General features: G+C 39.3%; 1 protein-coding gene across 1 annotated transcript in view; it reads right to left on the bottom strand.

Moving 5' to 3' along the window:
• The window catches only part of RELN (reelin), a 515,504-nt gene that overhangs the window by 27,758 nt on the left and 461,042 nt on the right, over positions 1 to 26,704 (bottom strand). The gene's annotated exons all lie outside the window — the stretch shown is intronic.

Here is a 26,704-nt window from a genome sequence, read left to right as displayed (position 1 = left end):
GCTCTTCTTCTGCTCCAATCGGCTCATCGGATCATGTGCTTGTTAAAGTGGACATCTCTCTGACCATTCTCAGAGAGCCTCCTCAGCGTCGACGAGTCTGGCATTTCACTCAGGCCAACTGACACGGTCTTCAAGCAGCCATCAATCATCTGGACTGGTCTCCCATCTCTACCGCCTCTGACATCAACTCATCCTGGGAATTCTTCCAAAGTAAATTGCTCTCTCTCATGCACAGATTTATCCCATCTCGTCTTCAGTTGTCATACCCTTCCTCCCGTCCATGGTACACACAATCTTGTGGTGAGGCTATTGCCCAGAAACAACTTGCTTTCGTCTTCTGGAAAGCAAATCCAACGGAAGGAAATCTCATTTCCTTTCACAAAGCCCGAAACAAGTGTGTGTCCACCCTCAGGAGAGCCAGGAAACAATATCTCTCCGTTCTCAGGACAGAACTCTCTTATCTGTCTACCTCTTCCAAATCCTGGTGGCATCTGGTCAAATCTGTTTCGGGTGTTTGTTCCCCCTCCATCCCCTCCCTCACCTCAAATGGCCACACGGCTGACTCCGCACATGAAAAAGCTGAATGCCTCAACTCTGTGTTTGCCTCTACATATTGTGTCCCAAACTCATCCCTCTCTGTACCCACCGTACCCAGTCGTACCCAGCTGCTCCTGGACTCTGTGTCATTTCCTCCTGACAAGGTGGAAAAGTTTCTGTCAACCCTCGACTCTGATTCTGCAACTGGACCTGACGGCATCAGCCCACGGGTCCTAAAATCCTGTTCTTCCGCTCTTTCACTCCCTCTCTCTGTTCTCTTCACCCTCTCTTTTGCTCAAGGTCATCTGCCATCTGCTTGGAAATCTGCCAACATCACCGCTTTGCACAAAAAAGGTGCAAAAACAGATCCCAGCAACTACAGACCAATCAGCCTTCTCCCAATTATCAGCAAAGTCATGGAATCCATCATTGCTTCAGATATGAAATCTTTCCTCTTCTCCAATGGATTGATCTCTGATCATCAATTTGGTTTCAGACCTGGTCACTCTACTCTGGACATGCTGCTTCTGCTTTCTCAACAATGGATGGAGGTCCTCAATGCCAAACAGGAAATTAGAGCTGTCTCCCTTGACATATCACATGCCTTCGATACGGTCTGGCACCCCGCTCTGCTCACCAAACTCTCCTCTTTTGGTATCCATGGAAATCTCCACGCATGGCTGGCGGACTTCCTCTCTAGTCGTAGTCAACGTGTGGCCCTGAATGGGTTTCTCTCATCTCCTCTTGAATTCCCCAAGGCAGTGTTCTGAGCCCTGTGCTTTTTGTGGTCTTCATCAATGATCTCTCTGACTCTCTTGAAAATCCTCTCTATCTCTTTGCTGATGACTCTACTCTCTGTCACTCCATTCTTCATCCCTCAGATCGTCAATCTGCAGCCTCCTCGCTCTCTGCAGACCTGGACAAAATCACAGACTGGGCAAACAAGTGGAACATGTCTTTCAATCCTGACAAATCTTACACTCTTACGATGCCGCTCCGAAAAGACCGACTGGACAACCCTCCCATCCACTTTCTGAATAATCCTCTCCAAGAAGTTCTGTCACTCAAGCTTTTGGGTCTCACTATCTGCCATGATCTTTCCTGGGAAAACCACATTTCAAATCTGGCCTCCAAAGCCAGTCGCCAACTGGGCATCCTCCGTCGTGCGAAGTCCTTCCTTGGCACACCTGAGCTCCTCACCACATACAAGGCTTTCATCCACAGCTCAATGGAATACTGCTCTCCCCTCTGGGCTGGTGCTCCTGCCTCACACCTAGCTCGTCTTCATGCTGTTGAAACCAAAGCATTCAGAATCATTGCAATCTCCCGCGATGAAGCTAACTCCAAGGACCTCTCACTCACTCACCGCAGGCAGGTTGGTGGTCTTTCCGTCTTCTACCAACTCCTCTCTGGCCTTGCCCTCCCAGCTCTCTCTGGGTTCTGTCCCGCAAATATTCCTACAGGTCGCACAAGATCTGCCTGCAACCCTCTTATGGTTAAACTGCCAAAATCAAGACTCTCTGCTCACCTTCACTCCTTCATTCCCCTTTTCTCCCGCCTCTGGAACAAACTCCCTCACTCTCTTCAATCCCACTCCACCCTCCAGGTCTTTAAAACAGCTGTTCACCACCATCTCTTATCTTCCCCCATCCAAAACCTTGATCTTTTCTATCCCCGCTAATTTCACCCCAATTCCACTTTTTTGAAATACCAACTTCTGTCCTGGAAGTCCTTGGTGTCCTTGTGCTTTATACTTCTCCCACCCCCCCCCCCCTTCCCACGCCTCCTGCCATCAAGCCCTCTCCCTCCCACACATCTCCCTGCTCTTAAATATTGTGTCCTGTCAAGTATTTGTGTGTTTCCCCTTCTCTTGTCTTCCGCTCCCTCTTTTTATATATTTTGTTTGTCTGGTTGATTTGTTTGTGAAGTAAATGTCAGCTCTTTCACGAGCCTCGATTCAGTATCCAACAAAAAATAAAAAATAAAAATCATAATCCATCAGTCAGTCATAATCTTTGAGCCCATCACCATTGAAACAACGTGGGATCTATGGCCAATCAAAGTCTCGCGTTATCATCAATATCGGCGGAAGGGTCGCAGCAACCACTGGGGATCAAAGTCAACTGGCTTGGTTCAAGCAACGACTGTGCTTTGCTGTCCAGCAGGGAAACATCTTGGCTTCGGCATGGGAAACAAATCATGTTGCACGACACATAATCATTTTTTCTTTTTATCAAGATTTTATTGATTTTTAACGTAAAAAAATAAATCAATGCACCACTTTACTTATTAGAGACGTTTCCCGCCTTTTGCCTCCATCGTGTTGCGCCGCCAAGTTCGGCCTCGGATTGGAGCGATCCTTGGGGCTTTTGCAAAGGGTAAAGAACAGTTAATTGAATGCAGCACGAATTTGGTAAATTCGACGATCTTCGGGAGTAGCAAAAGCTTCTGGCGCGAGGGGTGACGTGAGTCAGACCTGTCGACGTGACAATATTGTTCACTTTTACTCACTGAGTTCGATCCTGTATGAAGTCACTGATCCATAGAATGAGAGATCGGTTGATATTCAGCTTTTACAGCTTCTCTATTTGATGGTGTTATTGAAATGTGTTGAATGCGGTTGAGAAATATATGAAGGAGATATGCCCATGCATAACACCCAATTATATCAATGTGTTGCTGAATAGCGTTCATCAGTCACAGCACTGAATTGTCAACAAATGCTTGGTCGATAGGCAAATTGAAATTTGTCAATATAATTCAGTAGTGGCTGGAGAAGAAATCTCATAACAATTCTTTCCAAACAATTCATTACACCATGTATGCGAAACGAGGTTAAGCAATAGGTTAATGTCTGTCTGTATTATCAGTTTGTGATTGAGGAAAAACCCATTTCAATCGAATGTTATATTTTGTACATAAATCGGAATGTGAAGACAAGTCTTTAGTTTTAACTTACTTTGTCTTTGAATTCGTCCTGGTCTCACATGCACAGAGTGAGATAGATAATATAGATAATATAGAAAATATAGATAATATAGAAAATATAGATAATATAGAAAATATAGATAATATACATAATATAGATAATATAGATAATATAGATAATATAGATAATATAGAAAATATAGATAATATAGAGAATATAGATAATATAGATAATATAGATAATATCGATAATATAGTGAGATAATATAGATAACAAGTACACATACATTCAAAGTACACCGCCCCATGCCAAATAATTAAATATGCTGCAGCGCGGCATTGCAGGGGCGCCTCCGGCGCCCGGCAATACCGCAGTGCAGCTCATTGAGGCTGCATTGGGAGGGAGAGGTGTACACTAATTGATTGATTAATTGTATAATTAAAATCAATAAAAGATTATCACAAAATATTTTCATAATCAATTGGCTAATCGCATAACTAAACCACTAGTGCTTCATCCGAAGATGTATCTTTTAGAAATTTAATTAAATAAGTCATTTATAAAAAATTAAATAATTAATTGATTACTCAATAAATAATTAATCGATTAATCAAAAAATAATTAATAGATGAAATGATTAATCAATAAATCAAAAATATCCTTGATAGCCACATCACTTGGTCACTCATGTCCAAATATTAGCTTCCCAGCTCAAAAGGTGCCTGAGATATTGGCCAAATGAGAAAGAAAATAAATAAATGATTAATAATGAAAATAAATAAATAATAATCATAAAAAAATTAAATTATTAATCAATTCGGTCAGAGAACACACAAACCACCATCATTTCATCAGAATCTGTAACTTAAAAAAAAAAATTTTTCTTTGTCATGAATCGAATAATTAAATAATTAATCGATTAATTGATTAATTAATAAATCAAAAATATCCTTTGCAGCCAAATCACCTGGTCATTGGCATGTCCATTTTTCAGCTTCCTAACTCAAAAGGTGCCTGAGTTAATGGTCAGAAGAGAAAGGAAATTTAATTAATTAAATAAGTACTTAATTAATCGCTAATAATTAAATAACTCCTCAATTAATTGATTAATCAAAAAACAAAAAATACCGTATTTGACAAAGGACTTGCTCACTACTGTGCCGAAATTTCAGCTTCCTAGCTCAAAGGATGGCTGAGATATCGCCCGGACAAACAAACAAGAAAGCAAGAAAACAAGAAACCAGAGTAAAAACTGAGTACTCTCTTTCAGCGTGCGTCACTGCCGAGCCCCCTTTGGTGCCCGGCAATGACGATTTGCAATGCCTGGAGATGGCATAGGAAAGGAGCGGTGTACAATATATATATATATATATATATATATATATATATATATATATATATATATATACAGATAAAAGATAATATAGATAATATAGTGAGATAATATATATAATATAGTGAGATAATATATATAATATATATAACAAGAAAACATACATTCAAAGTACACCGCCCCATGCCAAATAATTAAATATGCTGCAGCGCGGCATTGCCGGGGCGCCTCAGGCGCCCGGCAATACCGCAGTGCAGCTCATTGAGGCTGCATTGGGAGGGATAGGTGTACACTAATTGATTGATTAATTGTATAATTAAAATCAATAAAAGATTATCACAAAATATTTTCATAATCAATTGGCTAATCGCATAACTAAACCACTCGTGCTTCATCCGAAGATGTATCTTTTAGAAATGTAATTAAATAAGTCATTTATAAAAAATTAAATAATTAATTGATTACTCAATAAATAATTAATCGATTAATCAATAAATAATTAATAGATGAAATGATTAATCAATAAATCAAAAATATCCTTGATAGCCACATCGCTTGGTCACTCATGTCCAAATATTAGCTTCCCAGCTCAAAAGGTGCCTGAGATATTGGCCAAATGAGAAAGAAAATAAATAAATGATTAATAATGAAAATAAATAAATAATAATCATTAAAAAATTAAATTATTAATCAATTTGGTCAGAGAACACATAAACTACCACTATTTCATCAGAATCTGTAACTTTAAATTTAAATTTTTTTTTGGCATTAATCAAATAATTACATAATTAATCGATTAATTTATTAATTAATAAATCAAAAATATCCTTTGCAGCCAAATCACCTGGTCATTGGCATGTCCAAATGTCAGCTTCCTAACTCAAAAGGTGCCTGAGTTAATGGTCAGAAGAGAAAGGAAATTTGATTAATTAAATAAGTACTGAATTAATCGCTAATAATTAAATAACTCCTCAATTTATTGATTAATCAAAAAACAAAAAATACCGTTTTTGACAAAGGACTTGCTCACTATTGTGCCGAAATTTCAGCTTCCTAGCTCAAAGGATGGCTGAGATATCGTCCGGACAACCAAGGAAACAAGAAAACAAACAAACAAGAAACCAGAGTGAAAACTGAGTACTCTCTTTCAGCGTGCGTCACTGCCAAGCCCCCTTCGGTGCCCGGCAATGACGATTTGCAATGCCTGGAGGTGGCATAGGAAAGGAGCGGTGTACAATGAGAAAGAAAATAAATAAATGATTAATAATGAAAATAAATAAATAATAATCATTAAAAAATTAAATTATTAATCAATTTGGTCAGAGAACACATAAACTACCACTATTTCATCAGAATCTGTAACTTTAAATTTAAATTTTTTTTTGGCATTAATCAAATAATTACATAATTAATCGATTAATTTATTAATTAATAAATCAAAAATATCCTTTGCAGCCAAATCACCTGGTCATTGGCATGTCCAAATGTCAGCTTCCTAACTCAAAAGGTGCCTGAGTTAATGGTCAGAAGAGAAAGGAAATTTGATTAATTAAATAAGTACTGAATTAATCGCTAATAATTAAATAACTCCTCAATTTATTGATTAATCAAAAAACAAAAAATACCGTTTTTGACAAAGGACTTGCTCACTATTGTGCCGAAATTTCAGCTTCCTAGCTCAAAGGATGGCTGAGATATCGTCCGGACAACCAAGGAAACAAGAAAACAAACAAACAAGTACACATACATTCAAAGTACACCGCCCCATGCCAAATAATTAAATATGCTGCAGCGTGGCATTGCCGGGGCGCCTACGGCGCCCGGCAATACCGCAGTGCAGCTCATTGAGGCTGCATTGGGAGGGAGAGGTGTACACTAATTGATTGATTAATTGTATAATTAAAATCAATAAAAGATTATCACAAAATATTTTCATAATCAATTGGCTAATCGCATAACTAAACCACTAGTGCTTCATCCGAAGATGTATCTTTTAGAAATTTAATTAAATAAGTCATTTATAAAAAATTAAATAATTATTTGATTACTCAATAAATAATTAATCGATTAATCAATAAATAATTAATAGATGAAATTATTAATCAATAAATCAAAAATATCCTTGATAGCCACATCACTTGGTCACTCATGTCCAAATATTAGCTTCCCAGCTCAAAAGGTGCCTGAGATATTGGCCAAATGAGAAAGAAAATAAATATATGATTAATAATGAAAATAAATAAATAATAATCATAAAAAAATTAAATTATTAATCAATTTGGTCAGAGAACACATAAACTACCACTATTTCATCAGAATCTGTAACTTTAAAAAAAAAATTTTTTTTGTCATTAATCGAATAATTAAATAATTAATCGATTAATTGATTAATTAATAAATCAAAAATATCCTTTGCAGCCAAATCACCTGGTCATTGGCATGTCCAAATATCAGCTTCCTAACTCAAAAGGTGCCTGAGTTAATAATGGTCAGAAGAGAAATGAAATTTAATTAATTAAATAAGTACTTAATTAAACGCTAATAATTAAATAACTCCTCAATTAATTGATTATTCAAAAAACAAAAAATACCGTATTTGACAAAGGACTTGCTCACTACTGTGCCGAAATTTCAGCTTCCTAGCTCAAAGGATGGCTGAGATATCGCCCGGACAACCAAGAAAGAAAACAAACAAACAACCAGAGTGAAAACTGAGTACTCTCTTTCAGCGTGCGTCACTGCCGAGCCCCCTTTGGTGCCCGGCAATGACGATTTGCAATGCCTGGAGATGGCATAGGAAAGGAGCGGTGTACAACAAGAAACCAGAGTGAAAACTGAGTACTCTCTTTCAGCGTGCGTCACTGCCAAGCCCCCTTCGGTGCCCGGCAATGACGATTTGCAATGCCTGGAGGTGGCATAGGAAAGGAGCGGTGTACAATAGCATACCTAAAGCACTAGTGCTTCATCCGAAGATGTATCTTTTAGAAATTTAATTAAATAAGTCATTTATAAAAAATTAAATAATTAATTGATTACTCAATAAATATAATTAATCGATTAATCAATAAATACTTAATAGATGAAATGATTAATCAATAAATCAAAAATATCCTTGATAGCCACATCACTTGGTCACTCATGTCCAAATATTAGCTTCCCAGCTCAAAAGGTGCCTGAGATATTGGCCAAATGAGAAAGAAAATAAATAAATGATTAATAATGAAAATAAATAAATAATAATCATAAAAAAATTAAATTATTAATCAATTTGGTCAGAGAACACATAAACTACCACTATTTCATCAGAATCTGTAACTTAAAAAAAAAAAAATTTTTTGTCATTAATCGAATAATTAAATAATTAATCGATTAATTGATTAATTAATAAATCAAAAATATCCTTTGCAGCCAAATCACCTGGTCATTGGCATGTCCAAATATCAGCTTCCTAACTCAAAAGGTGCCTGAGTTAATAATGGTCAGAAGAGAAATGAAATTTAATTAATTAAATAAGTACTTAATTAAACGCTAATAATTAAATAACTCCTCAATTAATTGATTAATCAAAAAACAAAAAATACCGTTTTTGACAAAGGACTTGCTCACTATTGTGCCGAAATTTCAGCTTCCTAGCTCAAAGGATGGCTGAGATATCGTCCGGACAACCAAGGAAACAAGAAAACAAACAAGTACACATACATTCAAAGTACACCGCCCCATGCCAAATAATTAAATATGCTGCAGCGCGGCATTGCCGGGGCGCCTCCGGCGCCCGGCAATACCGCAGTGCAGCTCATTGAGGCTGCATTGGGAGGGATAGGTGTACACTAATTGATTGATTAATTGTATAATTAAAATCAATAAAAGATTATCACAAAATATTTTCATAATCAATTGGCTAATCGCATAACTAAACCACTAGTGCTTCATCCGAAGATGTATCTTTTAGAAATGTAATTAAATAAGTCATTTATAAAAAATTAAATAATTAATTGATTACTCAATAAATAATTAATCGATTAATCAATAAATAATTAATAGATGAAATGATTAATCAATAAATCAAAAATATCCTTGATAGCCACATCACTTGGTCACTCATGTCCAAATATTAGCTTCCCAGCTCAAAAGGTGCCTGAGATATTGGCCAAATGAGAAAGAAAATAAATAAATGATTAATAATGAAAATAAATAAATAATAATCATTAAAAAATTAAATTATTAATCAATTTGGTCAGAGAACACATAAACTACCACTATTTCATCAGAATCTGTAACTTTAAATTTAAATTTTTTTTTGGCATTAATCAAATAATTACATAATTAATCGATTAATTTATTAATTAATAAATCAAAAATATCCTTTGCAGCCAAATCACCTGGTCATTGGCATGTCCAAATGTCAGCTTCCTAACTCAAAAGGTGCCTGAGTTAATGGTCAGAAGAGAAAGGAAATTTGATTAATTAAATAAGTACTGAATTAATCGCTAATAATTAAATAACTCCTCAATTTATTGATTAATCAAAAAACAAAAAATACCGTTTTTGACAAAGGACTTGCTCACTATTGTGCCGAAATTTCAGCTTCCTAGCTCAAAGGATGGCTGAGATATCGTCCGGACAACCAAGGAAACAAGAAAACAAACAAGTACACATACATTCAAAGTACACCGCCCCATGCCAAATAATTAAATATGCTGCAGCGCGGCATTGCCGGGGCGCCTCAGGCGCCCGGCAATACCGCAGTGCAGCTCATTGAGGCTGCATTGGGAGGGAGACGTGTACACTAATTGATTGATTAATTGTATAATTAAAATCAATAAAAGATTATCACAAAATATTTTCATAATCAATTGGCTAATCGCATAACTAAACCACTAGTGCTTCATCCGAAGATGTATCTTTTAGAAATTTAATTAAATAAGTCATTTATAAAAAATTAAATAATTAATTGATTACTCAATAAATAATTAATCGATTAATCAATAAATAATTAATAGATGAAATGATTAATCAATAAATCAAAAATATCCTTGATAGCCACATCACTTGGTCACTCATGTCCAAATATTAGCTTCCCAGCTCAAAAGGTGCCTGAGATATTGGCCAAATTAGAAAGAAAATAAATAAATGATTAATAATGAAAATAAATAAATAATAATCATAAAAAAATTAAATTATTAATCAATTTGGTCAGAGAACACATAAACTACCACTATTTCATCAGAATCTGTAACTTTAAAAAAAAAAAATTTTTTGTCATTAATCGAATAATTAAATAATTAATCGATTAATTGATTAATTAATAAATCAAAAATATCCTTTGCAGCCAAATCACCTGGTCATTGGCATGTCCAAATATCAGCTTCCTAACTCAAAAGGTGCCTGAGTTAATAATGGTCAGAAGAGAAATGAAATTTAATTAATTAAATAAGTACTTAATTAAACGCTAATAATTAAATAACTCCTCAATTAATTGATTATTCAAAAAACAAAAAATACCGTATTTGACAAAGGACTTGCTCACTACTGTGCCGAAATTTCAGCTTCCTAGCTCAAAGGATGGCTGAGATATCGCCCGGACAACCAAGAAAACAAACAACCAGAGTGAAAACTGAGTACTCTCTTTCAGCGTGCGTCACTGCCGAGCCCCCTTTGGTGCCCGGCAATGACGATTTGCAATGCCTGGAGATGGCATAGGAAAGGAGCGGTGTACAACAAACAAGAAACCAGAGTGAAAACTGAGTACTCTCTTTCAGCGTGCGTCACTGCCAAGCCCCCTTCGGTGCCCGGCAATGACGATTTGCAATGCCTGGAGGTGGCATAGGAAAGGAGCGGTGTACAATAGCATACCTAAAGCACTAGTGCTTCATCCGAAGATGTATCTTTTAGAAATTTAATTAAATAAGTCATTTATAAAAAATTAAATAATTAATTGATTACTCAATAAATAATTAATCGATTAATCAATAAATACTTAATAGATGAAATGATTAATCAATAAATCAAAAATATCCTTGATAGCCACATCACTTGGTCACTCATGTCCAAATATTAGCTTCCCAGCTCAAAAGGTGCCTGAGATATTGGCCAAATGAGAAAGAAAATAAATAAATGATTAATAATGAAAATAAATAAATAATAATCATAAAAAAATTAAATTATTAATCAATTTGGTCAGAGAACACATAAACTACCACTATTTCATCAGAATCTGTAACTTTAAAAAAAAAAATTTTTTTGTCATTAATCGAATAATTAAATAATTAATCGATTAATTGATTAATTAATAAATCAAAAATATCCTTTGCAGCCAAATCACCTGGTCATTGGCATGTCCAAATATCAGCTTCCTAACTCAAAAGGTGCCTGAGTTAATAATGGTCAGAAGAGAAATGAAATTTAATTAATTAAATAAGTACTTAATTAAACGCTAATAATTAAATAACTCCTCAATTAATTGATTAATCAAAAAACAAAAAATACCGTTTTTGACAAAGGACTTGCTCACTATTGTGCCGAAATTTCAGCTTCCTAGCTCAAAGGATGGCTGAGATATCGTCCGGACAACCAAGGAAACAAGAAAACAAACAAGTACACATACATTCAAAGTACACCGCCCCATGCCAAATAATTAAATATGCTGCAGCGCGGCATTGCCGGGGCGCCTCCGGCGCCCGGCAATACCGCAGTGCAGCTCATTGAGGCTGCATTGGGAGGGATAGGTGTACACTAATTGATTGATTAATTGTATAATTAAAATCAATAAAAGATTATCACAAAATATTTTCATAATCAATTGGCTAATCGCATAACTAAACCACTAGTGCTTCATCCGAAGATGTATCTTTTAGAAATGTAATTAAATAAGTCATTTATAAAAAATTAAATAATTAATTGATTACTCAATAAATAATTAATCGATTAATCAATAAATAATTAATAGATGAAATGATTAATCAATAAATCAAAAATATCCTTGATAGCCACATCGCTTGGTCACTCATGTCCAAATATTAGCTTCCCAGCTCAAAAGGTGCCTGAGATATTGGCCAAATGAGAAAGAAAATAAATAAATGATTAATAATGAAAATAAATAAATAATAATCATTAAAAAATTAAATTATTAATCAATTTGGTCAGAGAACACATAAACTACCACTATTTCATCAGAATCTGTAACTTTAAATTTAAATTTTTTTTTGGCATTAATCAAATAATTACATAATTAATCGATTAATTTATTAATTAATAAATCAAAAATATCCTTTGCAGCCAAATCACCTGGTCATTGGCATGTCCAAATGTCAGCTTCCTAACTCAAAAGGTGCCTGAGTTAATGGTCAGAAGAGAAAGGAAATTTGATTAATTAAATAAGTACTGAATTAATCGCTAATAATTAAATAACTCCTCAATTTATTGATTAATCAAAAAACAAAAAATACCGTTTTTGACAAAGGACTTGCTCACTATTGTGCCGAAATTTCAGCTTCCTAGCTCAAAGGATGGCTGAGATATCGTCCGGACAACCAAGGAAACAAGAAAACAAACAAGTACACATACATTCAAAGTACACCGCCCCATGCCAAATAATTAAATATGCTGCAGCGCGGCATTGCCGGGGCGCCTCCGGCGCCCGGCAATACCGCAGTGCAGCTCATTGAGGCTGCATTGGGAGGGAGAGGTGTACACTAATTGATTGATTAATTGTATAATTAAAATCAATAAAAGATTATCACAAAATATTTTCATAATCAATTGGCTAATCGCATAACTAAACCAGTAGTGCTTCATCCGAAGATGTATCTTTTAGAAATTTAATTAAATAAGTCATTTATAAAAAATTAAATAATTAATTGATTACTCAATAAATAATTAATCGATTAATCAATAAATACTTAATAGATGAAATGATTAATCAATAAATCAAAAATATCCTTGATAGCCACATCACTTGGTCACTCATGTCCAAATATTAGCTTCCCAGCTCAAAAGGTGCCTGAGATATTGGCCAAATGAGAAAGAAAATAAATAAATGATTAATAATGAAAATAAATAAATAATAATCATAAAAAAATTAAATTATTAATCAATTTGGTCAGAGAACACATAAACTACCACTATTTCATCAGAATCTGTAACTTAAAAAAAAAAAATTTTTTTGTCATTAATCGAATAATTAAATAATTAATCGATTAATTGATTAATTAATAAATCAAAAATATCCTTTGCAGCCAAATCACCTGGTCATTGGCATGTCCAAATATCAGCTTCCTAACTCAAAAGGTGCCTGAGTTAATAATGGTCAGAAGATAAATGAAATTTAATTAATTAAATAAGTACTTAATTAAACGCTAATAATTAAATAACTCCTCAATTAATTGATTATTCAAAAAACAAAAAATACCGTATTTGACAAAGGACTTGCTCACTACTGTGCCGAAATTTCAGCTTCCTAGCTCAAAGGATGGCTGAGATATCGTCCGGACAACCAAGAAAGAAAACAAACAAGTACACATACATTCAAAGTACACCGCCCCATGCCAAATAATTAAATATGCTGCAGCGCGGCATTGCCGGGGCGCCTCCGGCGCCCGGCAATACCGCAGTGCAGCTCATTGAGGCTGCATTGGGAGGGAGAGGTGTACACTAATTGATTGATTAATTGTATAATTAAAATCAATAAAAGATTATCACAAAATATTTTCATAATCAATTGGCTAATCGCATAACTAAACCAGTAGTGCTTCATCCGAAGATGTATCTTTTAGAAATTTAATTAAATAAGTCATTTATAAAAAATTAAATAATTAATTGATTACTCAATAAATAATTAATCGATTAATCAATAAATACTTAATAGATGAAATGATTAATCAATAAATCAAAAATATCCTTGATAGCCACATCACTTGGTCACTCATGTCCAAATATTAGCTTCCCAGCTCAAAAGGTGCCTGAGATATTGGCCAAATGAGAAAGAAAATAAATAAATGATTAATAATGAAAATAAATAAATAATAATCATAAAAAAATTAAATTATTAATCAATTTGGTCAGAGAACACATAAACTACCACTATTTCATCAGAATCTGTAACTTAAAAAAAAAAAATTTTTTTGTCATTAATCGAATAATTAAATAATTAATCGATTAATTGATTAATTAATAAATCAAAAATATCCTTTGCAGCCAAATCACCTGGTCATTGGCATGTCCAAATATCAGCTTCCTAACTCAAAAGGTGCCTGAGTTAATAATGGTCAGAAGATAAATGAAATTTAATTAATTAAATAAGTACTTAATTAAACGCTAATAATTAAATAACTCCTCAATTAATTGATTATTCAAAAAACAAAAAATACCGTATTTGACAAAGGACTTGCTCACTACTGTGCCGAAATTTCAGCTTCCTAGCTCAAAGGATGGCTGAGATATCGCCCGGACAACCAAGAAAACAAACAACCAGAGTGAAAACTGAGTACTCTCTTTCAGCGTGCGTCACTGCCGAGCCCCCTTTGGTGCCCGGCAATGACGATTTGCAATGCCTGGAGATGGCATAGGAAAGGAGCGGTGTACAACAAACAAGAAAACAAGTACACATACATTCAAAGTACACCGCCCCATGCCAAATAATTAAATATGCTGCAGCGCGGCATTGCCGGGGCGCCTCCGGCGCCCGGCAATACCGCAGTGCAGCTCATTGAGGCTGCATTGGGAGGGAGAGGTGTACACTAATTGATTGATTAATTGTATAATTAAAATCAATAAAAGATTATCACAAAATATTTTCATAATCAATTGGCTAATCGCATAACTAAACCAGTAGTGCTTCATCCGAAGATGTATCTTTTAGAAATTTAATTAAATAAGTCATTTATAAAAAATTAAATAATTAATTGATTACTCAATAAATAATTAATCGATTAATCAATAAATACTTAATAGATGAAATGATTAATCAATAAATCAAAAATATCCTTGATAGCCACATCACTTGGTCACTCATGTCCAAATATTAGCTTCCCAGCTCAAAAGGTGCCTGAGATATTGGCCAAATGAGAAAGAAAATAAATAAATGATTAATAATGAAAATAAATAAATAATAATCATAAAAAAATTAAATTATTAATCAATTTGGTCAGAGAACACATAAACTACCACTATTTCATCAGAATCTGTAACTTAAAAAAAAAAATTTTTTTTGTCATTAATCGAATAATTAAATAATTAATCGATTAATTGATTAATTAATAAATCAAAAATATCCTTTGCAGCCAAATCACCTGGTCATTGGCATGTCCAAATATCAGCTTCCTAACTCAAAAGGTGCCTGAGTTAATAATGGTCAGAAGATAAATGAAATTTAATTAATTAAATAAGTACTTAATTAAACGCTAATAATTAAATAACTCCTCAATTTATTGATTAATCAAAAAACAAAAAATACCGTTTTTGACAAAGGACTTGCTCACTATTGTGCCGAAATTTCAGCTTCCTAGCTCAAAGGATGGCTGAGATATCGTCCGGACAACCAAGGAAACAAGAAAACAAACAAACAAGAAACCAGAGTGAAAACTGAGTACTCTCTTTCAGCGTGCGTCACTGCCGAGCCCCCTTCGGTGCCCGGCAATGACGATTTGCAATGCCTGGAGGTGGCATAGGAAAGGAGCGGTGTACAACAAGAAACCAGAGTGAAAACTGAGTACTCTCTTTCAGCGTGCGTCACTGCCGAGCCCCCTTCGGTGCCCGGCAATGACGATTTGCAATGCCTGGAGATGGCATAGGAAAGGAGCGGTGTACAACAAGTACACATACATTCAAAGTACACCGCCCCATGCCAAATAATTAAATATGCTGCAGCGCGGCATTGCCGGGGCGCCTCCGGCGCCCGGCAATACCGCAGTGCAGCTCATTGAGGCTGTATTGGGAGGGAGAGGTGTACACTAATTGATTGATTAATTGTATAATTAAAATCAATAAAAGATTATCACAAAATATTTTCATAATCAATTGGCTAATCGCATAACTAAACCAGTAGTGCTTCATCCGAAGATGTATCTTTTAGAAATTTAATTAAATAAGTCATTTATAAAAAATTAAATAATTAATTGATTACTCAATAAATAATTAATCGATTAATCAATAAATACTTAATAGATGAAATGATTAATCAATAAATCAAAAATATCCTTGATAGCCACATCACTTGGTCACTCATGTCCAAATATTAGCTTCCCAGCTCAAAAGGTGCCTGAGATATTGGCCAAATGAGAAAGAAAATAAATAAATGATTAATAATGAAAATAAATAAATAATAATCATAAAAAAATTAAATTATTAATCAATTTGGTCAGAGAACACATAAACTACCACTATTTCATCAGAATCTGTAACTTAAAAAAAAAAATTTTTTTTGTCATTAATCGAATAATTAAATAATTAATCGATTAATTGATTAATTAATAAATCAAAAATATCCTTTGCAGCCAAATCACCTGGTCATTGGCATGTCCAAATATCAGCTTCCTAACTCAAAAGGTGCCTGAGTTAATAATGGTCAGAAGAGAAATGAAATTTAATTAATTAAATAAGTACTTAATTAAACGCTAATAATTAAATAACTCCTCAATTAATTGATTATTCAAAAAACAAAAAATACCGTATTTGACAAAGGACTTGCTCACTACTGTGCCGAAATTTCAGCTTCCTAGCTCAAAGGATGGCTGAGATATCGCCCGGACAACCAAGAAAACAAACAACCAGAGTGAAAACTGAGTACTCTCTTTCAGCGTGCGTCACTGCCGAGCCCCCTTTGGTGCCCGGCAATGACGATTTGCAATGCCTGGAGATGGCATAGGAAAGGAGCGGTGTACAACAAACAAGAAAACAAGTACACATACATTCAAAGTACACCGCCCCATGCCAAATAATTAAATATGCTGCAGCGCGGCATTGCCGGGGCGCCTCCGGCGCCCGGCAATACCGCAGTGCAGCTCATTGAGGCTGCATTGGGAGGGAGAGGTGTACACTAATTGATTGATTAATTGTATAATTAAAATCAATAAAAGATTATCACAAAATATTTTCATAATCAATTGGCTAATCGCATAACTAAACCAGTAGTGCTTCATCCGAAGATGTATCTTTTAGAAATTTAATTAAATAAGTCATTTATAAAAAATTAAATAATTAATTGATTACTCAATAAATAATTAATCGATTAATCAATAAATACTTAATAGATGAAATGATTAATCAATAAATCAAAAATATCCTTGATAGCCACATCACTTGGTCACTCATGTCCAAATATTAGCTTCCCAGCTCAAAAGGTGCCTGAGATATTGGCCAAATGAGAAAGAAAATAAATAAATGATTAATAATGAAAATAAATAAATAATAATCATAAAAAAATTAAATTATTAATCAATTTGGTCAGAGAACACATAAACTACCACTATTTCATCAGAATCTGTAACTTAAAAAAAAAAATTTTTTTTGTCATTAATCGAATAATTAAATAATTAATCGATTAATTGATTAATTAATAAATCAAAAATATCCTTTGCAGCCAAATCACCTGGTCATTGGCATGTCCAAATATCAGCTTCCTAACTCAAAAGGTGCCTGAGTTAATAATGGTCAGAAGATAAATGAAATTTAATTAATTAAATAAGTACTTAATTAAACGCTAATAATTAAATAACTCCTCAATTTATTGATTAATCAAAAAACAAAAAATACCGTTTTTGACAAAGGACTTGCTCACTATTGTGCCGAAATTTCAGCTTCCTAGCTCAAAGGATGGCTGAGATATCGTCCGGACAACCAAGGAAACAAGAAAACAAACAAACAAGAAACCAGAGTGAAAACTGAGTACTCTCTTTCAGCGTGCGTCACTGCCGAGCCCCCTTCGGTGCCCGGCAATGACGATTTGCAATGCCTGGAGGTGGCATAGGAAAGGAGCGGTGTACAACAAGAAACCAGAGTGAAAACTGAGTACTCTCTTTCAGCGTGCGTCACTGCCGAGCCCCCTTCGGTGCCCGGCAATGACGATTTGCAATGCCTGGAGATGGCATAGGAAAGGAGCGGTGTACAACAAGTACACATACATTCAAAGTACACCGCCCCATGCCAAATAATTAAATATGCTGCAGCGCGGCATTGCCGGGGCGCCTCCGGCGCCCGGCAATACCGCAGTGCAGCTCATTGAGGCTGTATTGGGAGGGAGAGGTGTACACTAATTGATTGATTAATTGTATAATTAAAATCAATAAAAGATTATCACAAAATATTTTCATAATCAATTGGCTAATCGCATAACTAAACCAGTAGTGCTTCATCCGAAGATGTATCTTTTAGAAATTTAATTAAATAAGTCATTTATAAAAAATTAAATAATTAATTGATTACTCAATAAATAATTAATCGATTAATCAATAAATACTTAATAGATGAAATGATTAATCAATAAATCAAAAATATCCTTGATAGCCACATCACTTGGTCACTCATGTCCAAATATTAGCTTCCCAGCTCAAAAGGTGCCTGAGATATTGGCCAAATGAGAAAGAAAATAAATAAATGATTAATAATGAAAATAAATAAATAATAATCATAAAAAAATTAAATTATTAATCAATTTGGTCAGAGAACACATAAACTACCACTATTTCATCAGAATCTGTAACTTAAAAAAAAAAATTTTTTTTGTCATTAATCGAATAATTAAATAATTAATCGATTAATTGATTAATTAATAAATCAAAAATATCCTTTGCAGCCAAATCACCTGGTCATTGGCATGTCCAAATATCAGCTTCCTAACTCAAAAGGTGCCTGAGTTAATAATGGTCAGAAGAGAAATGAAATTTAATTAATTAAATAAGTACTTAATTAAACGCTAATAATTAAATAACTCCTCAATTAATTGATTATTCAAAAAACAAAAAATACCGTATTTGACAAAGGACTTGCTCACTACTGTGCCGAAATTTCAGCTTCCTAGCTCAAAGGATGGCTGAGATATCGCCCGGACAACCAAGAAAACAAGAAAGCAAGAAAGCAAGAAACCAGAGTGAAAACTGAGTACTCTCTTTCAGCGTGCGTCACTGCCGAGCCCCCTTTGGTGCCCGGCAATGACGATTTGCAATGCCTGGAGATGGCATAGGAAAGGAGCGGTGTACAACAAACAAGAAACCAGAGTGAAAACTGAGTACTCTCTTTCAGCGTGCGTCACTGCCGAGCCCCCTTCGGTGCCCGGCAATGACGATTTGCAATGCCTGGAGGTGGCATAGGAAAGGAGCGGTGTACAACAAACAAGAAACCAGAGTGAAAACTGAGTACTCTCTTTCAGCGTGCGTCACTGCCGAGCCCCCTTCGGTGCCCGGCAATGACGATTTGCAATGCCTGGAGGTGGCATAGGAAAGGAGCGGTGTACAACAAGAAACCAGAGTGAAAACTGAGTACTCTCTTTCAGCGTGCGTCACTGCCAATCCCCCTTCGGTGCCCGGCAATGACGATTTGCAATGCCTGGAGGTGGCATAGGAAAGGAGCGGTGTACAACAAACAAGAAACCAGAGTGAAAACTGAGTACTCTCTTTCAGCGTGCGTCACTGCCAATCCCCCTTTGGTGCCCGGCAATGACGATTTGCAATGCCTGGAGGTGGCATAGGAAAGGAGCGGTGTACAACAAACAAGAAACCAGAGTGAAAACTGAGTACTCTCTTTCAGCGTGCGTCACTGCCAAGCCCCCTTCGGTGCCCGGCAATGACGATTTGCAATGCCTGGAGGTGGCATAGGAAAGGAGCGGTGTACAATAGATAATATAGATAATATGTATAATCTTATTATAATAGAGCAAACGTATATGGTTCGCTATGTATGTATGTATGTATGTATGTATGTATGTATGTATGTATGTATGTATGTATGTATGTATGTATGTATGTATGTATGTATGTATGTTTATATGCAACGAAAACGTCTTCTTCTTCTTCAAATAAAATTACCACCTTCTTAATTAACCCTCTTAATTGCGTTAAGACTGCTGAGGCCCCTCAGACCTTTGATGACCCTTTAATTCCCCCAAGACCCTTCAGACCACCAAGACCCCTGGAGACCCAAAATACCCTGAAGACCCCAAAAGACCCAAAATACCCTTCAAGGCCCTGAGGCTCAATAAGACCCTGAATACCCAAAGACAATGAATACACAAAGACCCTGAATACCCAAAGACCCAAAACATGCTGAAGACCCAAAACACCCTGAAGACCCAAAAGACCCAAAACATCCCGAAGATCCAAAACACCCCAAAGACCCAAAACACCCCGAAGACCCAAAACACCCTGAAGACCCAAAACACCCCGAATACCCAAAAGACCCCGAAGACCCAAAACGCCCCGAAGACCCAAAACACCCGAAGACCCAAAACACCCCGAAGACCCAAAACACCCAGAAGACCAAAAAGACCCTGTCTCTCGGTCCCTGCTCTCAAATGTTGTGTTTGTGTCCTTCCCCCTCTCTCCCCATCTTGTCTACCGCTCCCGATGTTATTTGTTTTATGTGTCGGTTTGTCTGTTTGTCTTTCTGTGTGATTAATGTTCGCTCTTTCACGAGCCTCAATCTTGTATTAAAAAAAAAGAAGAAAAAAAGACCCCGAAGACCCAAAAGACCCCGAAGACCATAAATACCCGGAAGACCCAAAAGACCCAAAAAGACCCAAAGACCCTTAAATACCAAGAAGAACCAAAATAACCTTAAGACCCAAAAGACCCTGAAGACCCCAAAGACACCGAATACCCAAAAGCCTCTGAAGACACCAAAGACCCAAAAGACCCTGAAGACCCAAAACACCTCAAAGACCCAAAATACCCTTAAAGGCCCAGAGGATCCAAAAGACCCTGAAGACCCAAATGGCACTGAAGACCCAAAAGACCATGAAACCCAAAAGACACCGAAATGGTCAAAGATGCCTACCCCTCTGAAACGACATGTGGTGAGGCGCGCGGAGCACGCCGACTCACGCTAGTACAGATAATAGATAATATAGATAATATCGATAATATAGTGAGATAATATAGACAATATAGATAATATAGATAATATAGTGAGATAATATAGATAATATATATAATATAAACAATAGATAATATAGATAATATAGTGAGATAATATATCTAATATAGATAAAAGATAATATAGATAATATATAATATTGTTGCGGATTCGGGGGTCGGCGCTCCCCTTACCAAGGGGGGGGGGGGGGGGTAATCCCCTTGTCTTTTAAGCTGGCCGTCCCCCAATCCTGGAAATTATAACGCTCCTTCCCGGTCGAGATTGGCCAATGGCCAGGGTGATTGGTCAATGGAGTCCCAAATACCTGAGTGCCAATCCGACCGCAAAGCAGGGAGATAACTCCCGCTCGGACCGCGGACAAGATGGAAATTGCCAAGCGGTTTAGCAATCCGAAGCCCGAGCCATTAACAAAGGAAAACTAAACCCGATTCTGAGCGGTTCCGAAATCATGCCACAGGTACTCAATGGAGAGAAAGGACGAAGACGATCGAATGAGAGGAAACCAGAGTAAGGGAAGAACAAAGAGTGGGTTTATTAATTATATACAAGAACCCAAAAGAAGAGGAAACAAGTACACATACATTCAAAGTACACTGCCCCCATGCCAAATAATTAAATATCCTACAGCGCGGCATTGCCGGGGCTAGGGTCCACACGGTGCCCCCATATGAGCATATTGCCCTGTCCCTGTTTTTATTTTGTTCCAATCATTAAAATAATAGTCCTAGTCAATTTTTATGAAAATTGGACTCTATTTATGTGTCCCACCATTCACTTGAATATTTCCACAAAAATGGCCATAAGCCGCCATTATAACAATATTATGGTAAATAGGCTGTCTTTATTCCAGCACTAGTATCATTATTTGTTGTTGTTTTTTCTTGAGAGTTCAATGTGAATTGATTTACCTGTGTAAAGTTGTAAATAGAAATGCCAGGGATGAAATGTCCAGACAGTTGCCATGGAAACTGCTGCTAGATTTGGGCTATTTTTAGACATGCACAGTCTAGACATTGTCTAGACATAACAATGCAGTCACATTATGAGCTGATTGACTGATCTGCTCTGTAGCAAGTATATGCATTATGCAGGAACTGATCCTGATGTAGCTGACATGTTTGCCTTTGGCCTGTCATGACACAGATGCTATTACCCAGTTGTAGATATTGACACACATTTGTGATACGTTTGTGTGCGCTGCCAGAATTACTAGCAGAGTGGAAATATTATGGAGGAGGATAAATCATCACAAGATGCTGGTGTTCTTGATATTTGCTCAACTGATGAACTCCAGCATGAATCTACGCCAGGCTTGCCAGCAACTGCAGCAGGATCTAGTAGAATGAAAACAAGAAACTCTTCTGAGATATTTGCACTAGGTCAATCGATCACGGACATTGATTCAGAAATAACTGGATCTCGCTTGCCTACAGCACTACAGGTCCTTCGGTGTCTGATATTCCATATACAGGATGGATATTCTACTAACAAAACCAAGTGGGATTGTTCCAAGCTGGTGCTTGCAAAGATTCAGCCTTTTTATGAGAAAGCAAACGTTCCTTTGATATGTGATCGCAAAGCATGTGAAAAGATCTTGAAGCTGCACGATGAGAACTCCAAACTAAGACAAATCCCCAAAAGTCGCCATGACATGCCAACTGTTTTGAGCAAAGTCCATGAACATGAGCAGGATCTTTCCAAAACATTCCCACTCTGGCCGCTTGATGCTGAAGAGAAAATGAAAACTCCTGAGGACATCAAATTCCTGCAGTCCATGAAGACAGATCGTATTGCTAGCTTTGGAGGTTTTGACGCTTCCCTCGCGAAACAGAAACAGAGATCAGAACAACGCAAGCTTCTGGACAGACGAAGGCAAGAAAAGGCAGAAGCTGAGATGGCGGAGTTAACTGCTACAGCAACATTTGAGAGCAGTTCTGATACTGATCCTGGTGACACCGAGGATGGAGTGGATCTCTTGCCAGGAACCTCTATGGATACACATCCGAGAAGAAAGCACAGACGAGTGGTACATTCTGGGACAGAGGCTTTGATACCTCATAACATCATGAAATCCCCCAAAATGGTTGCACTTGCTACCAGAATGAAGATGACTCCATCACAACACGCTGCTTTCACTGAGGCATTCGTCCAGGAAGCTGGAGGGGATGTGTCCAAAGTATATACATCGTATGCTGTGGCTGATAAATCCAGACCAGAAATCGGAAAGCAAATAGCTGAAAGTTACCAGGAGAAGTGGGATGTTCCACAATTTGCTCCTCTTCACTGGGATGGCAAGCTGCTTCCCTCGCTCACAAATAAAAATGAAAATGAGGAGCGGCTGACTGTGGCGGTTGGAGATGTGACAGACATCAAGGTTCTTGGTGTGCCTGCTTACAAACCTGGAACTGATAAAAAATCTGGAGAAATCATTTCAAAGCTCACATTTGATTTGCTGTGCAGTTGGAACTGCACAGACTCCATTTGCAACATGGTGTTTGATACGACCGCTAGCAACACAGGGCATGTGTCCGCAGCATGCATTCAGATACAGGAAACCCTAGAACGTCCACTTTTGTGGTCTGGTTGTCGGCATCACGTAGGATAAGTCATTCTTATGCACGTGTTTGACGATCTCAAGATCGAGACATCCAAGTCTCCAGATGTCATGCTGTTCACTCATCTCAGGAAAAATTGGAACTTGGTTCCCCATGAGAGCAATCAGCCACTGCACCGAATACAGTTAGCGTCATTTCCCGAGGAAGGTAAAGATCTAATTGATGAATGGCGTGCAGAAACCTTGCAACTCGTGACATCACAAGTTGACCAGAAACGGGACGACTACAAAGAATTTCTACAGCTGTGTGCAGTCTATCTCGATCCTGACTACCCTACTACAACATTTCAGCGTCCTGGTGCCTTACACGAAGCTAGGTGGATGGCGAAATTGATCTACTGTTTGAAAATCTGCCTGTTTGAGACACAAATCCAGGATCTCCCATCTGGAACAATAACAGCCAAGCACCAGGGAAAGAAGCTCACATAATTCGTCACCTTTGCAACACTCGTCTATTCCACTTGGTGGATGCAATGCTCCATCAGTGTAGATGCGCCCTGGAATGACCTCCTCCTGTACAAGAAGCTGCTACGGTATCAGGAACTCAACACCATAGTGGCCAGTAGCGCACTGAAGGCATTCAGTCGACACCTGTGTTACCTTACCGGAGAGCTAATACCACTGGCACTATTCAGCAGTAACACCCCCAGCTCATGAGTGTCGCCTACTTGCAGACCAACTGCTCCAAAAAAGACCTGACACACCGCGCCAGCTTCCTGAGAATCGTTTTGGAACAGGCTTCGGCAAACCAAGGTTCCCAACAGAAGTCAATCTCGGCTCAAAACTTGCTGACTTTGTCACCGAAGATTCATGGTTTTTCTTCCATGTTCTGAAGCTGGAAGCAGGGTTCCTGTCCCTGGAAGTTTCCGAGTGGCCTGAATCAGAATTCTACAAGAATGTCTTGATCAATGTTGGAGCAATCAATGTCGTGAATGATTCAGCAGAACGAGGCGTGAAGCTGAGCTCTGACTTCTTGGCAGCTGCTCGCGGTGAAGAGCACTATCAGAATGTTCTCCAAGTTGTTGAAGAGAACAGAAAGATGAGGCCCAATCTGAGAAAAAGGACAACTGAACCAGATGATAAAAGTCAGGGACAATAAAGACATTGTTGGACCAAAAGTCATAAGCAGCTGATTCATGAGTTTGTTGCCTTTCTGTTTTGTGTATGTTAGCCAAATTGGCCATTATGTTCAACTAGCAGAAGTACCCGGCATTGCCAGGCGGGGGAGGGGAGGGGGGGGAATGGGGGGAGGGGAGGGGAGGGGAACGGGGGGGGAGGGGAGAAGAGTGGGAGGGGGAGGGAGAGAGGGGAGAAGAGGGGGGGATGGGGAGGGTGAGGGATGGGAGGGGGTGGGAGGGGGGAGGGGAGGAGGGGAGGAGGGAGGGGGGAAGGGGGATGGGAGGGGGTGGGTGGGAGGGGGGAGGGGAGGAGTGGAGGAGGGAGGGGGGAAGGGGGGAGGGGGAGGGGAGGGGGGAGGGGAGGGGCCAGAGGGGGGAGGGGGAGGGTGGAAGGGGGGGAGGGGAGGAGGGAGGTGGGAGGGGAGGGGGAGGGGGGGGAGGGTGAGGGGGGAGGGGAGGGGGGAGGGGGGAGGGGGAGGGGAGGGGGAGGGGGGGGGGGAGGGTGAGGGGGGAGGGGAGGGGGAGGGGGGAGTGTGAGGGGGGAGGGGAGGGGGGATGAGGGAGGGGGGAGGGGTGGGTGGGGGGAGGGGAAGGGGGGAGGAGGGAGAGGGAAGAGGGGGGAGGGTGAGGGATGGGAGGGTGAGGGATGGGAGTGGGGAGGGGGAGGGGTGGGAGGGGGGAGGGGGAGTGGGGGACCCGGCAGAAGTACCCGGCATTGCTGGGTGGGGGAGGGGAGGGGAGGGGAGGGGAATGGGGGGGGGGAGGGGAGAAGAGGGGGGGAGGGGAGAAGGGTGGGGGAGGGGAGGGGGAAAAGGGAGGGGGAGGGGAGAAGGGGAGGGAGAAGGGGAGAGGGGAGGGAGAAGGGGAGGGGGAAGGGAGGGGGGGAGGGGGAGGGGGAAGGGGGAGGGGAGAAGGGTGGGGGAGGGAGAAGGGGAGGGGGAAGGGAGGGGGAAGGGAGGGGGAAGGGGGAGGGGAGGGTGAGGGGGGGAGGGGGAAAGGGAGGGGGAAAGGGAGGGGGAAGGGAGGGGGGAGGGGGAGGGGGGAAGGGGGAGGGGAAAAGGGAGGGGGAGGGGGGAAGGGGAGGGGGAAGGGAGGGGGAAGGGAGGGGGAAGGGAGGGGGAAGGGGGAGGGGAGGGGGGAGGGGGAAAGGGAGGGGGAAAGGGAGGGGGAAGGGAGGGGGGAGGGGGAGGGGGAAGGGGGAGGGGAAAAGGGAGGGGGAGGGGAGAAGGGGAGGGGGAAGGGAGGGGGAAGGGGGAGGGGAGGGTGAGGGGGGAGGGGGAAAGGGAGGGAGAAGGGGGAGGGGGAAGGGAGGGGGAGGGGGAAGGGGGAGGGGAAAAGGGAGGGGGAGGGGAGAAGGGGAGGGGGAAGGGAGGGGGAAGGGAGGGGGAAGGGGGAGGGGAGGGTGAGGGGGGAGGGGGAAAGGGAGGGGGAAAGGGAGGGGGAGGGGAGGGGGAAAGGGAGGGGGAGGGGGGAGGGGGGGAACAGGGAGGGGAGGGGGGAGGGGGAAAAGGGAGGGGAGGGGGGAGGGGGAAAAGGGAGGGGGAGGGGGAAATGGAGGAGGAGGGGAGAAGGGGAGGGGTAGGGTGGAGGGGGAAGGGAAGGGGGGATGGAGGGGGGAGGGGGAAGGGGGAGGGAATGGGATGGCCAGTCAACAATGACGTTGCAGTTCTCATGGTCGGAGAGCAGCACAACAATCGGACATAGTCCTGCATATTCGCAACAGCACGAAGCGGATTTTGGAGACTCACCGATCCTGTGACGTCCTCCAGTACCGGCGTTGCCGGGCGGGGGGAAGGGAGACCCGTACTATACATTCCCAACCCGTACATTCGCCCTCTCGACTCAAGCTCACTCGGACAAAAGCCTCGCACAAATTACACCGTGAAGGCCCAATGGTCATGTATATGCCACAAATCACGGGCGCACTGAATTGAAAATATATAGAACGCTCATACTCCGTGAAAAGTGAAGCCGCCGTGTCGCCATCTTGGTCAGCATGAGTCGACCAACTCGCTTCGTGGATCTCGTTTTGTGCGGCAATAAACTGCTCCAATCGGTTACGGAAGGGTTGTGGAAAGACGTTTCACAGCTGT

Source organism: Myxine glutinosa, chromosome 11 (genome assembly GCF_964187855.1).
Source record: "Myxine glutinosa chromosome 11, kmMyxGlut1.1, whole genome shotgun sequence".
In the NCBI taxonomy this organism is placed as follows: domain Eukaryota; kingdom Metazoa; phylum Chordata; class Myxini; order Myxiniformes; family Myxinidae; genus Myxine; species Myxine glutinosa.
This window is presented reverse-complemented; position numbering and strand designations above follow the sequence as displayed.